Source organism: Excalfactoria chinensis, chromosome 12 (assembly GCF_039878825.1).
Source record: "Excalfactoria chinensis isolate bCotChi1 chromosome 12, bCotChi1.hap2, whole genome shotgun sequence".
Taxonomy (NCBI): Eukaryota; Metazoa; Chordata; class Aves; order Galliformes; family Phasianidae; genus Excalfactoria; species Excalfactoria chinensis.
Window position 1 is genome coordinate 9,172,111 of NC_092836.1, and position 14,847 is coordinate 9,186,957.

At 43.5% G+C, this 14,847-nt stretch overlaps 1 protein-coding gene across 5 annotated transcripts in view; it reads right to left on the bottom strand.

Annotated features, from left to right (window-relative positions):
* SLC6A6 (solute carrier family 6 member 6) overlaps positions 1 to 14,574 on the bottom strand; it is a 93,058-nt gene extending 78,484 nt beyond the window's left edge. For 2 of the 5 annotated variants that reach the window (XM_072347749.1, XM_072347747.1), the window contains exon 1: positions 8,578 to 8,657. The gene's annotated coding sequence lies outside the window, so the exon portion shown is untranslated. Of the gene's footprint in view, positions 1 to 8,577; positions 8,690 to 14,555 lie in introns of those variants that run through there. The other 3 variants (XM_072347760.1, XM_072347751.1, XM_072347750.1) reach the window with 3 other exon arrangements.
* Between the last annotated feature and the right edge of the window lie 273 nt (positions 14,575 to 14,847).

A 14,847-nucleotide genomic window follows, 5' to 3' on the forward strand; every position in this document is an offset into this window, starting at 1 on the left:
AGCATTCACCTGGGATCCATCCAACCAAGCCATTCAGCTGCTGAGTGAAGGTGCCAGCCCACCTCCCACCAGTGCAAAGGGTACAGACCTAACTTTACTCTGGAATGAAAACCCTACTCATTTTATATAGGATCATTTAATTTCCCAACATCTCATTTTAAAGATAAACTCGATCACTATTTATTCGGCTAAATGACTCTACCAGTGGATGGGCTCAAGGTGTCTGAATATAGACATCTAGAACTATCTTAAATACCTGCAGTCACCTGAGACACCTGCATGGGGCTGACATCTGAAACACAGGACCTACAGACCAACATCCTCTTTTAGGGATGGATGGAGCGCATGTGGGACACAGGGAGGCACTGTAGTATATCACAGTGTCTCATGCAGGGCCAGATACATAAGGGTCAGCATCCAGATATTCCCAGAGAATCTACTTGACTTCTTTTGCTGCTGAGAGTTAAGCCTTGAATGCATTCTGTGTATTTCAAATAAGTACCTAACAGGAGCCCTGGGAAAGGTAACGCATGCTTATTTCAGGATGAAAACCACAAACAGATTACTTGTGTCTCTGTGGAGACACTCAGAGGTCTGCCTAACATTCAGAGAGGTCACTGAAAAGGTCTCCATGACTCCAGCTCCCATGGCCTTAAACAGCTGAGCAGCCTGTGCCGTGCACCCAAACTACTCCAGGCTGCACATATCACACCATCAATCCATTCAACACATGTATGCGATGGGCCACGTGACAGACTGGAGAATCAGACAGCAGAACTCACCCCACTGCACGTCACACAGCCCACCAGCACAAATACATGCCATTTCAGGACAAGTTCTTTACCAGATGAAAGGAAGGCTCTCTTGATAAGATAAACAACACAGTAAGCGCTACAGCCTTCAGCTGTGAACTCAATGCACCAGGTGGCTTAAGCTGCTGTACAGCTTTCAGGCATCCTTTCATGTACTTAATTCTCTTAATAAATTTAGAAAGATTTTTTTTTTTTTTTTCCAGAGAACACGTTTTCCAGCAATTCACAACATAAAGCATCACACATTATGAACTCTCCCTACCCAACTACAGCCAAGAGTAGAGGAGCTCAGATATCCCTGTAGATCTGTTTTTGAACAGCTGGAGAAAAGCACACGCTAAAGTTGTACGCTGTTGTATTGGTTGTTAATATACAGACGGTAGCAAATGTACAGAAGAAATAAGCAAAGGAAAACTCACCAGTGGTGGTGCCTTGGCTGAAGAAGCTGGGGCAGTCCTCACTGGTGAGCAATCTCCAAGAGATGCTGCCTCAGTGGGAGTCAGCCCTTAAATGAGGTCTCAGAGGGGATGGAGTCGAGCTCCACCCCTTCCGGGAGCACAGCTACATCACTCTCACCTGTGCTCCCACAGCTGACCCCACACTTGCCTCAGCTGATTAATCAGAGGCTCAGGCTGTGATTACCAATCTCCCATACAGCTGTATTCTCTACATACCAGCAACATGACCATAAATGTAAATGACTACCCAAACCTCAGGTTATCTGCAAGCCCAGCTGAAGAGCAAGTAGAAAAATGAATGAACCATATATAAAAATGTTCTTACAGAGCTTTTTAAATAGATAGAAGAATGTATGGTCTACATAGGAAGGCCATATCTTCATGTAGTGTAAATTAACACAGCTCCATTATGGAATTACTTCAGTCTCTGCCAATGAGGATTTGATCCAGGTATGTGTATGAGGATGCCCGCCTTTACCATGGAAACACAACACCTAAGCAAGGGACCACATGAGCAGCTCCAAAGCAACTGTATTAATACTTGACAGGGCAGGAAAGAAAAATGGAAACAATTGCTCTAATTGAAACTACAGGGGGTGTGTAAGTAGGGCAGAATGCACGGTAATTACCTGAGCTGGAGCTGGGCCAGTACACCAACACTAATGCTCCTGCTCTATGGGCCTGTGAAAGAGCCTAAGTAAACAGGATTTTGGTTTTCCATCTTTGGCTAAAATGGTTGTTTACACAGAAACAGAGAGCTGTGTAAAAAGACGTGGTGTGTGCTCAATTCTAAGGAACAAACTGGCACTGCGAGCTGAGGAGCTGAATTCCCACCCATACTGGCACTGAATGGCCAAGAGACGTGATGTTACCTGGAAGAATTGCTTCCTGCCTGAACAGCGGAGCTGTGTGCCAGCATAGCACTGTCCGGCTGCAGAAAGGAAACACCATGTTAGTGCAAATAAAAACAAGGCTCTGTTTACCCAAGTAATGGGGAACCTTCTGGTCACCTTAGGGCTGGATGGGCTCCCAGCTCATTCTGCAGCTTTGTGGGATCACCAGGGGTCTGCTTCTGTGCCTTCCTCACAGGCCTTGCTCCTGACTCCCCACTGCCTCCACTCTGCATTGCTACAAGGAGAGGCAAGCTGGCATGGAAAGCTGTGCACAGACTGGTTGTTTATGGTAAGTCCATTTCCCAAGCTGCTGGGAATTCTCAACCACAAGACGCATGCGAAGTATGAAGCTAATGGTTAATAGTAAAACGAAGGTCCACTGACAGTACAGATAAGGGATAATCTGGCTGGTGCGACCTTGATGTATTAGCTAAGAAGCAGTTGTTGTGCCTATGGGAACTACTAGTTGAAGGACAAGGGGGAATGGCTTTAAACTAAAAGAGAGGAGGTTTAGGTTAGATGTTAGGAAGAAACTCTGCACTCAGAGGGCGGTGAGGCAGTGACACGGCTGCCCAGAGCTGTGGGTGCCCATCGCTGGGGGTGCTCAAGGCCATGGATGGGGCCCTGGGCAGCCTGAGCTGGTGGGGGCAGCCAGCCCACGGCAGGAGGATTGGAACTTGATAAGGCCTTTATGGTCCCCTCCAACCTAAGCCACTCTATGATTCCATGAAGTCCTGGATCAACAAAGCTCCTTTTCCAAGAAAAGTCAGTGGGCAGTGGCTTGCCCAGCATTCCTATCCATTGCCCAACAGGAACATCCTAGTCACACAACAGAAGAACCACTTCCAGCATCTGCCCCATCACCAACCATTGTTTCATGACTGTGCCATGTCTGCCAGCAAACACCACTGCCTGCCAGCTGTCAGTCTGTCATTTCAGAGCTGTGCATACTCTTTGACCAGCGCACACGTTTGAACCTGTGACCCACAGGTTCTGCAGACCATCACAAATCCCTTGAGACATACAGTTCCCCATAGCCTCGCAGGTTGTTTTTCGTTAGACAAATTCAAATGGCTGCCACAAAAGCTTAATCTCTTTCCAGCCACACTCATGCTGAGTGTCAATAGGAAAAAAGTCCCATGAATACGTCTGATAATTACAGAGCTGTGGCTGTAGCAAAGAACAAAGTATAATGCAGGCTTGAATACTCAGGAAATTGACTGCTGATATGTTTCCATTCATTGTTTTGTTCTCTGTTCTCAGCGTTATATTAAAATCTCCTACTAAGAATGAGCTTTCTTGTTTAATGGAACTTGTCAGTTAAAGGAAATCTGCTAGAGTTGTTTGATCTATTCTTTAAAAAATAATATTAATTGCAAATGTAGCACACGTCCCTATCTCAGTTAGCAAATCACTTGGAAACTAAAGCGAGCATTTTTGGAACTCGTTATCCAGAAAAACATCACGGCCCATCACTCTCCAAGTCATTCACTGCCCCTTTAGTCCAGCTATTGAGTCCTGGCTGCTCATTTGGTATGGCGATTGATCGTACCAGCCACCTGACACTGTTTTCCTGACTGTGCTAGAGGAGAGTGATAGGAGGGAATCACGAAGAGTAAACATGGCGTGAACCTCTGGTCATGAGAAAATCTGGGCAGCTTTGCAATTTGTGAGCAATTTCATAACACCCTGACAGCAATATCAACTTACCCAAATGTGACCTCACACCCATAGGAAAACACGCTCAGTGCTTCTGTCTGCCTCTCTATTAGTGTAATTAGCTGTCTATTTTGATTCCATCCGACTCCTGATAAAATGCTGAATTGGCATATTTGCTATTCATCCCGATTCCTAGCATGTGCCCTCACACTAGAAATCTTAACATCACGCTTTGAAACATCCACTGCTGAACCTGAAATTGGAAGAAAGCGGAAACAGCTGATTCCAGGGTTCATGTATTTAGATATTATACGCTCTGTCACCATCAGTACTTGATGCTTTTCCTTGGGCGATCTCAGAGGGTTTTGGAAATGCTCAGGAACCATTATGCATGTTAGGGTGGTCACAGTTGCCATCGCTTTTAGGAACTGGACATCACAAGTTATAAGGCTCCTCCTCTGGAGGCAGTCAGCCCTGCAGCAGAGCCCGAGCATCCTCCCATCCTAACAGTTCTGGCAGGCACTTGGAGATGCCTCTCATCCCCGTTGACAGCAGCTTAGCTTATACTCGTGCCCATTCATGTAATTTGCATCACCTTGTCCTTGCTGGAGATGCTGCCCCAGTACTACATGCCTCCATTAGCTTGGCTGACACAGAACAGCCATCCACAGGCTTGGAGCAGTGAGACACCCCAAAAAGGTGCCTTAATGAAGTGATATGCCTCAGCCATGACCATTCATGCTCTCAGAGAGCCTGGGCTCTGTTTGTGGCCATGTGCTATCCTCCCTTACTCCTGACTAATTCAGGCAGCTCGAGTCATGGGAAACTCCTCTAAAATAAAATCATTCCTACCCCACCCCAGTCCTGTGTGAAAACAAGGGCAGAACTGTTCAGAACTCCCCCAGGGAAAACAAATCCAACCAGGAGCTGACCTTCTTCCAACCCTGGGTGCTGGGGGCTGAGGTGTGGCCCCCCACCCCAGCACCCCGGGTCATTCCGGCACCTTCTCTCCTCACCCTCTCCCTCAGCAACAGCTTCCCACGCGACTCCTGCCTTCCTGTGGCCCATGAAGAGCCCTCTGTATTCCCTCTGTGAGTCATGCCAGCAGGCTGCAGGATGGTGACATCAGCCCTCAGTGGGGCCGAGCAGGCCAAGGGTTTGTTTGGGGCTTTGTGCTGGGGGTGAGGGCCAGGACCGCATGGTGGAACATCAGCACATACTGCAGACACCTCTTCTTTCCTTGGGGTTGGCGCTCTACCTGAGGGCAGCGCACAGAGGGTGCAGCCGCATCCCAAGACTACAGTAAGAGCTGTTTATGTGCTTGAAATTACCTTTCTGCAATACTGGTGAACCATTCCCTCTTCCAGGAAAGCTGCTTTGTAGTACCGCAGGAAAGCTCTTCCACTGGCAGCAGCACAGCCCCATAGCTCTGGCCAAAGGTTGGCACAGGTATTTCGGTCAGGAGATCAAATGCCTTTATGACCTTGAAGGACACACAGAGTCAGCTCAAGAGCTCTCAGCTGTACAAACAAAATGCTGCCACCTCAGTGATAAGAGGGGAGGGTGCCCATGCCAGGGCAGAGCATGGGGGAGGAAGGATACAGCAGATAATGGTGAGCTGGGGAAGCCTGCTGCAACTCTGGGGCTGCCGTTTCGAGAGATAGGCACTGTATATGCTTCAGGCCAGTCCCCTCCCCTGGTGGCAGGAGCAGCCAGCCTGGCTTGTCAGTGCTTTGTCATAGGCTGTGTTTGCAATTAAGCATTTTTCTACCCCTCTGCTTCTGTGAGCATTGCTGTAGGTCAGTGCTGATGCAGGGGGGTTTTGCCATCAGGGCCTGGTGTTGAAATACACAGCCATCTCCATGTCCAGCAGGGAAGGGTGACAGGTGAGATCCCCCCATCTGACATTGCTTTAGAACACAAGTAAGGCAATGAGGCAATTACAGGTCAAGAGGCACAAACCAAACATCTCAGTTCCACTGAGGAGAGTTCTGCTTTTCCCCTGAAACACTGTCCAGAACCCACTATTTTAGCTCTGGTTGTGACTTAGAACACTACTCCAACCTGCAGTTCTGCTTTAGATTTGACAAAACCTCCAAGAAAAGGTCAAATGTTTCTGAGATTCCAACACAAGTGCCCGATAGCTCCTATGGCTTTCTGAGACCTTTTGTAATTCACAACACTTCTGTTGCCTGTACCAAAATCCTTCCCCATTTTATCCTCCAGCCCTGGCAAAGACAATCTGTAGCCAAGCAACAGCCCCTTATTTTTTTCCTTCTGGACACACAGCTGCTGTTGTTTCACTGCTGAATGAAATAACATTTCCTCAGCTAGTCTATGATTTGCAGATTTTGGTGGCAGTGCTACCACAGGGTTGCCACCATCAGCCACTCTGCCTCACAACACTTAGGCCTTTCAGCAGGGCCTGTGCAAAGGCTCCTTAAGGCCATGCTGATCAGGGAACAGAGGTAGTTGAAATGAATTGGAAAAAGAAAAGGGTAGAGAACAAGGTCCTTCCTATTTTACAGGGTGCTTTGCTCATGGTTTTTGATTCTTATCAGTTCCTGGTATGGCTCACTGCAGAGTCACTGAAAGAATTACTTGGGCACAACTGGGAGAGGTCTGTTACTAGAGCAAGATGTTGGTAAAAACATCACGGATGGGAACACCTCAAGGTTCTATTACTACTGAAGGTTCCTCGTTTTGAATCCACGGCCAGAGTTTCTTATCTCTGACTGACATTACCCACGAGATAACGGTACATTTCCAGTAAACAGCCAATTCATTTCACAATTTGTACATCATGACACATCCCCCACATACCAGAAAATCAGCTCTACGGACTTCTATAGAGTCTTAAAAGGATCCCTACGCTTCAGTTCTAATTTTTAAATGAACAAAAGCATTTGATTGAGCTGTAAGGAATTAAAACAAGACACCGCTTTGACAATAAGCAAAATATTTTCTCCCAAATTTGCTTAGCTGTCCCATTCATGGACCTGTGCCTTTGGAATGGGGAATGCTTTGGGATTCCAAAGAACACAAATAACAACAACATCAACACATTCCATTTTACTGAACGAAACAGTGATATACCAAAATGCTCACGATACATTATCACTGTCTGTGCAGGAGTGTGGGTGGGAGGCTGCAAGAAGAGACAGATAGAACGGCTCCTACACGTGCTTTTTTCTTCTGTGCTGCTCTTTGCCTTCTGCCCAAGAAGCGCAGCAAATATATTAATACCCAACTGAAAAATGAGCTGAGGTAATTCTATCTACGAGCATGTGATTGGTCCTGCTGCCACAAATGTTTTCCCTCTTGGTCCGTATCTGAATCTCACACTGACTGACTCACACTGAAGCCACATACGTCACTACTACCCGGCAGCATCAGATCATCATTTGTTTCCTTTTGGAACGGGATGTTCTATAATAGCTCCAACTCCCACTCGACGGTTTATGAAATTGCAGTTCTTTCACATGCCTCCTTTGTTCCTTGTTTATGAGGTGTTAAAGCAGGAGCAGACAGCGGCCTGAGCTCAGGGATGCTTCATTTGAAACCAACGGGACTTAGCTTTCAGGAGGATGGAGGTGAGATGATTCTCGGTACATTATAGAGTTTGTACTTCACAGAGGCAAACAAGGCCAGAACTCTTGCTTCCAGCATTACTGCTTGAAGTACATCCCCATGTTCCATCTACAGGGCTCCTCGCGCAGCCAGGGTGAAATTACACCATACAAGAAAGTAGAAGCCATGGATAAGCTGACAGAGACATTAAAGCAGAATCAGCTCTGCTTCTGAGCTCCTCAACATGCAACACTCCCTGTTAAGCACTGGCTGGTTTGCTCTTCTCCTGCTATGATGCCATCATAGAAACAGAAAGCTTGGAAGAGACCTCTGTGATCATCTAGTCCAACCATCAACCTACCTACCTACACCTGTGTTTTAGCCAGCACAGCCATTCCTAGTGAAGAGGTCAAAACCAGCTTTAAGCATTGTAAAAAACATACTCCTAGCATTCCTCAGGAAAAAAGAAAGAAAGAAAAAAAATAAAAAATCTCTTATTTTCTCCCACTGACTGTAAAATGGGAAAAGATGATCTGGAGAGAACTGAGAAAAGTGAGACATATTTCCAAACTGCATGTGACATCTCTCTAAGAAACAGAAAAATCCCTGCGGCCATTCTTTGCAAGAAGCTACCCTGATTGTCAATGGAGGTGTTTAATCTGACCTCTTGGACCTCTGTCCGATTTATATTCACCAGGGTTAAATAAAAAAGCATTAAAAAACCCAAAGCTCTAGACACTCCACTGTCCTGCATGGAGCCAAGACCTTACTCAAAGAGGCTTAAGTCACGCATACATTTCCTTCGACCTAGAGGCTAAGCACAGCTCTGTCCAGTCCCAATTATTAAGTGAAAAAACCTTCATGGCTGCACTAACTTGCATTCCGTGCCTGAGAAATCTTTGGAAATCACTGCAAAAGCATAACATGACAACCTGGTGCTCACTGCAGCACCCTCACATGCTGCAGGGGCTGGGGAGAGCAGTCAGTGCCCCTGCCCTGGAGTATTTTTGGGACAGCCCCAGGAAGCATCCTGGTAAGCTTCAGGTAGTGCTGCACTGCAGGTATTACACTGAGCAGACTCTCAGTGCAAGCCCTGGAGCTTTGGCAGCTGTTAGGACAAAAGAATCTACAAATGCAAGCCATTATCACCTTACAGACAGCACCTACACCTTTACCTGGACTTACCTGGGCAGATCTGGAGGGCAGTGATCCTCTGGACATTCAAAATGAATGCATGAACTAACGAATACGAGGCGTCTCGTGCACAGGGTATTGTTCTGGATTTCGGATTTCTTCGGGGTTGTCTTGGCAACAAAGAGGGTTTGCTGTTAGAGGTGTGTGAAACACTGGGCAACAAAAAGCAAAGCGGTTCCCACTTGCTTCATTCCATCACTGGGTTTAACTGGACCAGACTTCAACCTGCTGGGACACTGTTTGTGCTCTGCATGTCAGCAGGGCAGCACAGATCAGCACCGACTCTTCCCTCACACCAAAACACTGCAATTTGAAAAAGAGCAAAAATAACCTTCCTCTCTGAGAAACAATGTCTGCTCAGACATCCCAACCACTTCTGTTCACTTTCTCCCTTCACAACTAGGGGTACATCCCTGGAATGCAACAGAACAAATTATGAAGGGTTTTCAGCAAAATTAGTTGGCTCAGTTTGTTGCTTGGGTTTGTTGAGTGATTTTAGTTTCAGTTATGGAAATTCTAAGCAATTTCAGCAAAGTCAACGGGGTTACCTCAGGCAGATTCCAGTATAACTGAGTTTGCCAGTTTGCCCCAATTTGAGCAACTCTCATTTACAGGGAGAGAGGAGAAACTGACCAGCAGCACCCACCCTGCTCAGCCCATAACTTCATTCACTGCACATGAGGTCCAGGAATTACTCTGGAATGTTTTTAAAGCATCTTTAGAGGCAATCTCACATCGCTTATTCGTGTCACTTGCCTTTATTTTTACTTACTGAAGGCATTAAAAAAATTAACCCAGACAGCTGTTCAAATTCCTCTATTTTTCATGTAGCAAAAGGGGAAAAAAAAAAGTCTGAACAGCTGTGTCAGTAAAACACAAACCAGGTGGCCTCCCTAAGGCAAGGTTTGTATGAAATCTGTAAGATAATGTTTTTATTATCTGAGTTATTGTATTTCGTTTTTATTGCTTTGCTCTTGTGGATTCTTAAAGAGGTACTGGCCATTTATTTCTCATCATCCTCCTCAGCTTTCAACATTTGAGCCCTATTGTAACTCAGCACAGATGATACTGTGATGTTTTTCTAGATGTGTGAAAGTCACTCTTTCAGCATAATGCCCCTGAATATATTTTGAGGTCTTAAATGAGATTTAAGGCTGGGTGAGAAGCAGTTTTACAGACTTGGCCTTTCTATGGGGCCCAAACCCTAAGCCTCATTCAAGGCTCATCTGCTAAATCCCTTCCACACCAACCCTGCAAAGGGTGTGCTACTACTGCTATAGTGCAGCTTGCTGATTTGTGCCCATGTTTCCCATAAATACTGATGCTTTCTTGCTCAACTTCCATCCTTGGATTAAGAACTGTGCTGGCAATATTGCTAATTCTAAATCCCTATCCACCCCAAATAAGTTTATTGCTAAAGTTGCTTTTCAGCTTGTAGAATAACAAGAGTGTATAGTAAAATATCTGAAATTTGGTTATTTATTTATTTTGCTTAAGAAATAAAATATCTAAAAATACTCGCACATGGGAGGGACCATCTTCCAGGGGAAAACACAGCAGAATCATCACCAAATCTAAAGGAGAATTCCATTCTTCTCTAAATGATTTGCTCTTAGTACACCTTCTTCATGTTCAGTAGGTGGATGCAATTCCCTGCCTATGTACTAAGCCTGTGTTATTGCAATTCCAGCATGATACATGTTTATTTGGAGTCTAACAAGATCATGGATCAGGAAATAGCACTGTACTTTATATTATGTATTTATTTATTGTGCCAGGATGAAATTTACCTGGGTCCAGAGGACAAAATTAGGCTGTTACAGCCCTTGGTTTCATATAAGTTATTTTCCTCTCAATGTCTATGCCCTGTGGATAGAAATTTATTTCATCTGTACTGAATGAGAATTCTTCTATTCTCTCACAGCTAAGGAAGCCTCCAGATATCATTTCTATACCTTTACTCATGTGTCCAATTTTGTATCCATTACCTGAATGCTTGAAAATATCTAACATAATACCAACAATCAGAGTGATAATGTCTGCAGTTTGTGGGGAATATTTTTTGTTCCTATTCAATCCTTTGGTTATGAAAAAAAATAACCCTGCTCATTAGTTTGGTGCCTTTGGTGATATCATCATACTTCTGACCTTCACCTACCTATTGGGTTCCAGGTGCTGGGTGGCCATTAGAAAGATGGAGAGTTTATGAGACTCCAATTTGGAAAATCTCAGTTGTTTTCTGAAGCGTGACACACATTGAGCAATGAAAAAAGACCTTAACTGGAAGATGTATTAATACATGTAAATACAGGGGAAGTGAAGTGGAAAATTGCATTACAGAATTTAAGAGAGCTTGATGTGTTTAATAACACAACGGTAATTATCTTTAGTAATACTAAAAATATCACAAAAAGTATTATGAGTACTCTGCTAAGTGCTCAGACTCTGCTGTATTTGATAACTTTGCAAGAATTTAAGTCTCAAAATCTTTTTTTTTGTAAGATTAGGTAGCATTTTTTACACACAGTGCGGGAGAGAAGTCAAACAAACGACAAACTTACTTCATAAAGAGGAGTTATAAAACATCAAGCAAGTAAAAGTTTATTCAGTTAACTGGCAAACACCCAGCAAGGATTTCACAACGCTATCAGTAGGGCACTGAAATACTGAACAAAAATAAGCAAACAAAAAAAGAGCCCAACAGCCAAAGACCAAGCGCTCAGTTCCAGAGAAGTGCTCTCATTTAAGAAATACTTTCTTCAGTATTTTTTAGATAAGTTGCTACTTATCAGCACGTGTGTATGTTCTTCCTGGAAGCAAAGGTCCATGCAAGTTTCTCAACACATCCTAAAATTCACCGTGTTCTGATTTCTCCTTGCTCAAGCACCAGGAACATAGAAAGCAACATATACAACCATGAAGAGTACTAACAGTAAATAATATTTGTATATCATTTAGTGACTTGAGCTAAGACAGTGAGGATCAGAGTGGGGTGAATTAACCAGCCGTGACTTCTGTCACTACTTCATTTGCACAGAGGTATTTCTTAAGATGGATGGATATTCACACATCAAAGCAGGAGCACAAAGAGTTTTGTGCAGCTGCTCAGGCAGTAGAAATTTGGAAAGCCCTGAAATAAAATGAAATCAAGGTACAGGTATAACCTATGTGAAGATAATGAAAGAACGACCAGAGACATCTAGTAAAAACCCTTGTGTAATTGTGTTGATCATGGAGCCTCCTTTGAAACAAAATGTTTCTGAATTCCTGCTCCATGATGTATCTTTCCTTGGGAACAATCTGGAAATCTAGGAAATACTTCACCTTACTTTCCAGCACACACAGGAGTTCAGCAGCAACGCAAGTGTAAACACCACTGGTGCCAAACACTTCATTTGTCAACGTGCAATGATGCATTTTGTATCAGGATTACATTGTAGCCAAGATTAATTATAGTTTTTATCTAAAGAGAACAGGGCTGTCTTCAGCAATTCTTAACAACAAAATCTACTTATTTAAAAAGCAAAATGTAGCTCACAGGTTTTGTTTGCATTGGGAAGCTCCTGCAAACACCTGACCCACCAGTGTTCATACAAAACAAATGGTACCACAGCTGCTTTTAATCTGCTCGATACTAGAGGATATCTCTGCCCTGGGAAACAGCACCAGGTTTTTGAAGAAGGAGCTACCCATTGATAAAGATTTTATGAGAACTCTAACATTTCAGCAAAACAAGCAATCAGTGATACCCAGATTCTCTTTAGGATCAGGGAAACATCTCACCACTGATACATCAAGGAAGCTATCATCCAGTAAGAACTCAAGCTAGGTCTCAAGTGGCACATATAGCATGATTATACTACAAGGTAGCTTGGACCAACTGTACCAACTGACTGCATCAAAGAATGCCTCTAACCTACGTATCCAGGCCTCTTCTCTTACTTAGAAACTGAAAACATGCCCTATAGAAAAGCTAAAACTCATGGCTGTCATACTAAAAAGACACACTAAGTGCGGGACTCAGCCTGGTAAGCCAGACAAGCATAAGTAACACATAGCACTTGAGTCTTGCTGAATCCTACCATGACAAAACCTTTTTGATTCAAGTAAATTTCACTGGCAGACTCTCCTTCCAACAACAGGATGAGACTTTTCTGAGTCAAATATAGTTTATAAGGTCAAAGTCATTAAGTGTGGCTGAGCTAACCAATCACACCAAGTGCACATAGACTCATCACCACTAAGCGATGTCAAAAACAATAACCACATCAAGAAAACCAAGAGCTTAAAATTTGGAACAGCACAGAGACTGAACAACTTTACTTTCTACACAAACAATTTGTCATAAGAAACTAAAACACTAAATGTGACACGGAAATTCCTTCACTGAAAATTACACGTCCATGTTATATGATTACACTGCTCGTGCTCCCCGCTCCTCTTCCTCCTCCTGGGTTTCTAGGTAACACTGGTATCTAGGAAAGACTTTTCAGAACATGCTGGTTCAGGTACCACTTTCAGAGTCTCAGCGTTCAAAGTTTTATTATTATAAATGCTTCAACTGTAAAATTTCTAAGGAAATTGCACTATCATCTTTTCCTGTTGAGTCTCATCTAGGAATTTAAAATCCCCTAGTGTGGGAGTAGGCTCTGGTCACAAACTTAATTTTGCTTTCTCATTAAAAGCAAAAGAGGAAAATTAAGGTGAAAAATTCCAAAGTCTGGGAAAAGAAGACAGGAAACAGCAAGACCAGAGACGATGAAAACCAGCACCACATTGGTGAGTCTGGAAAATAGCAATGTTTGTTCAAGGCAAAGTACATCACCAACTTTGTTTTGGTACAAGAAGGTGATAAATAGTACATGATAAATAGTACACTAAGGTTGCACAGATTTATTATTAGTAGAGTTTTAGTTGTTGTTGTTTTTTCCTCCTACCTTTCTTATTCATTTTTGAACTTGAATAACAGTAAGAGCTCAGTGTTGAGCTTACAGTCACGCAAATCCTCCTTACTCTTGCATGAAGTTACAGTGACTCCCAGAAGATTATTTTTCTGTGCACCAACATCACCCTTGAACATTACCTTCTAGATCTGGCCTTCCAGCATGTCACATTGTATATAATATTTACATACTAGCTACTATCTAAAAATCAGCAAGTTTTGATGTGATTGAGGTATTTCATTACCTCACAGGAAGTACACACAATGAATCAGCAGTAGCACATGCAAGAGATGCTCTGTCACTTACTCTTGCACTCAGCACTGCTATACTCAATGACATGCTATCAAAGATAACACCCAGCCTCTGGAACAAGGGAAACAAAACACTAACTGATACAGAACATTAACTAATACAGAACATTAAAGCCAAATGGATTTTTCCCTGTTCATCCTGCCTCCAGAGAACTGCAACCAACATTATAGAAAAGGCTGAATGATCTGCATGGGGTCTCATACATTTAAGCATCATCACTGATGGACTCCAGAGGAGAAAAATACTGTACGACCTACAAAGCACATGGTTTACAAACTGCTTCTTTCAATCTACATACAAAGAAGCAGAGCAAAGCATTTAAAACTTGTAAAATTCAAAGTTTAAAGCCAAGGAAAACAACCAAGGCAAGAGCTGATCAGCAAAGTCAATGTCAAATGATCCTTTACTTAGCAAACAAGACTCTTACAAGTCAGTACTGGGTGTTAGACATGGATTTGGCTGTACAAAAATCAATTGATGAGTATGGGCTTGAATCATGTCAACATTACAGGCAACATATATTGGTAAGGGATTTGGATTCTTACCATATTTTTTGTACTCTGGTACTCTAAGAATGCAGTGGGTCCACGCAATTTTAGTTAACTTAAGGCCCCGTGTGACCCACAGCAACTTCTCATGAAGAACACAATAGAAATCTGAGTGCCACCTGCCCAAAAGCCTCCTGGAAGCCATGGTTTCTTGGCACATTCCTACCTTAAAGCAGGGAGCCAGCAGGGGTGACAGTGGAGGTGCATTGAAGAGTTATTCGGCTCCAGGCAAAATCAGAATAGGTCTCTTCTAACGTAGACTCTGAATGCAAAATTGTGGAAGATACAACTGGTAAATACCAAATGGTTAGACGTGACAAACATACAATGAAGAATATTCAGAAACAGAGCAGTAATTTCATTACATTACTGATAGCATTCTAATATATAAGACTCTACTTCTCCTCCCAGCTTTCAGCCCCGGGACTCATGGCTGGATGCTCTGGGTTCAACCCTTT